Raw genomic sequence first — 2830 nt, 5'->3', positions numbered from 1 at the left:
CGGTGGAGCTGGCTAGCTCCCTGACGCGGGTGTGGAACTGGTCCATTGACTCCCCGTCCCGTTGACGTGCTTGCCCCAACTTGAATATCTCAAAGTCCACGTTTAACTGGGGATAGAAATGGCCGTTGAGGGCTGCAACAGCGGCGACATAGCTGCCGGCTGCGCCTGTGTTCGGGAGGTGTTTGAAAAGTCTAAAGATCTCATCCCCAGCGTAGTGAAGTAGTAATGACCTTTTCATGGCGTCATCCGTCTCCCTCGTAACCACGAAGTAGTTTTCTAGTCTTTCAAGCCAAATCTTCCATCGTGGCGAGGCCGTGGACGGGTCTATCGCCTCACTGAAGGGTGGCAGTGCTGGAAGGGAATGTTGATGACGGGCGCTGGTGCATCGCCGTCCCCCATGGCGGAAAACCCTCTATGAGTGGTGAGAGTGCGTCCCGGGTTTGTTCTGTCCCCTCACAGGCCGCTGCAGGGTGTGTATCTTTTCTGGGTTTCACCCTTCTTTCCCACCTTTTGCGGCACCCGCGTGGCAGTAGCGCGGCATACTCCACTTGCACCACGTGTCTCGCGGGCAGTCGGTGATGGGAGAGTTGTGGCCCCTCCGGGGTCTCCTGCCAGGCCACCGGTGCATCAGTAGCTGCCAGTCCAGAAGCAACCAGGGTCCTCCAGGCCTAAGTAGGCCGAAAATCGCGTTGCACGCGAGATGCATGGGATTTAGCAGGGTGTTTTCCCGCCGCACACGCGAGATGCGTGAGAGATGGTAGGGTGCGGCAAACCGCGGACCACGCGGGATGCGTGATAGACGGCAACCTGTCGCAGTTGGCGGTGCAAAGGTGCAATTATTTTTAATAATTCCTGGGCCCCCGCCCGAGGACAAAATTCAAAAGACCCGACCCTGTTAAATAGGTGCTTGTGCTAAGCACCGGAAAGCACCAGCACAAATTAAGCACTGCATAACACCTAACCATTGCACTCCTACAAGTGTCACAATTCAGACTATTTCAGCCCACACAAAGCTATAATAATTGCATGAGAGGCTGGTATTATTCATTTTTGATGCTATTTGACTTAATGAACACAGTTGTGGTGCACACCTCAGCCAGTCCCAAAAAATTGCAACTTTTGGATTATCCATTCTGACAGCAGACAAGAGGCCCAGGTTGTCTGTAAACCAAGCATCAAACTCATTAACAAAACTTTCAAGTAGTGAAATAAACTTCCTGCTTTAAGTGCTCAGACAGTGAAGTTTGACTTCCTGAGACATCACAATGTCTAGATCTTTTCCTTACAGTGGTACTGAGAAAATAATCTGTACATTTTTTTTACTCAATTTATGGTGTCTCAAAGGTGGAGCCCTTGGATTACATTTTTCTTGAATCTCAATTCCATACTCCTCTGTTAAGTCCTTAGCCTGACTTAACACTTCAGTTTACTGACTGTCTTGACTGAGTTTCACTAAATCACTTCTTGTTGACCTAATCAGATCACATGCTCTCAGCACGTCAATTTCTTTGCTCTGTATTTCTTTGGATAGACTGTGAATCTTTTGTAGAATGAGTTCTATACACTGAAATGTACGCAAGAAGCCAATGTTTTCAATGTTCTTAAGAAGTCCTTTGGCTTCTGAACTAGCCTCCTTGTCACATTGTTGTGATTCTATTACATAGAGAACAACGATAATAGACTCAAATCGCATGTGTACTTATCTAACACAGGAGTACCAGCAGAACGACCTCGCTCCTAAGAGTCTTTCTAGCTCCATTACATACGAATAGCTCTCTTTCTGAGCTTTCGCAAAGAGCTCTGCCTCGGTGAAATTTGTGGAGAAAAAACATAAACTGCTTGCAGTGTTGAAAAGAAATGTTTTACTGGTTGTTTGTTAAATACTGTTTGCACTAACTCATGGTTTAGACGATGGACATAGCAGTGTATATAAATTGCTTGTGATGCGATCTCTCTTATTTTTGTTTGGACCCACTTATAACGGATGCTCCATTGTGGCACTGTGCAACACATTCCTTCCAGTCATGTCCAGCTTTCTGTAATACTTCAACAATGGCTGCAGCAAGGCTGGAGGCCTCTCACTTCTCCCTATGATAACACCCTAGTGTATTTTCCTGAACATTTCCATCACCATCAACAATGTTGACATGAAACTCAGCTGCTCTTTATGTGAGACATCTTTGGTTTCAATAACTAGCACCGCAAAATATGTTGTCACTTTTTTACAATACGCTCACGGCCAAGCGCTGCCACCACAGATATCATGCCATTATAGTAATCAGGAGAGGCATAGTGCCCATACGTTCTGAACATTTTTTCTTTTGACCTTTCATCTCGTTCAGAAATCATCTCTAACATTGCAACAAAATGTCTCTATTGTGAGAATGCTCAGTTTCATCCATGGCATGGAATGCAAGCCCTTGACGACCCAAGAAATATACTACCCTAAGCAGCTGCTCCACATGTTGTCTATTCTCCCCAATTTCCTGCTCCACACCTCTTTCTATCATGGAAATAACTGACTGCTGATGGCTCATAGGCTGCTGTAATCTTCTGAAGTTGGTCCAAGCAATAACTGACAATTTATGCTTCTCTGACTGTGAATGTTTGGACAAAGAGCAATTACGCTTTTCCCACTTACTGAAGCCAATATCAACGAATGCACCAATTCCAGGTTCATGTTATCTTCCTCCCACAGAACCAGCCCTATAATGCCTGTATGCAAAACATTAAACAGCATCTTTAAGGACTGAAAACTCTACCCAAAGATACGTTTTGTAATCTCCATTAAACCCACTGCATGCAGCTTAGGGGAATGTTTGAAGTTGTG

General features: G+C 45.6%; 1 pseudogene; it reads right to left on the bottom strand.

Annotated features, from left to right (window-relative positions):
• Nucleotides 1-1196: 1196 nt before the first annotated feature.
• LOC147722752 (E3 SUMO-protein ligase KIAA1586-like) lies at nucleotides 1197-2313 on the bottom strand (annotated as a pseudogene).
• Nucleotides 2314-2830: the final 517 nt, after the last annotated feature.

The sequence above is a fragment of the Lissotriton vulgaris genome, chromosome 4_1 (assembly GCF_964263255.1).
Source record: "Lissotriton vulgaris chromosome 4_1, aLisVul1.2, whole genome shotgun sequence".
Lineage (NCBI taxonomy): Eukaryota > Metazoa > Chordata > Amphibia > Caudata > Salamandridae > Lissotriton > Lissotriton vulgaris.
Note: the sequence above shows the minus strand (reverse complement) of the source record. Positions and strands in the feature narration are given on the sequence as shown.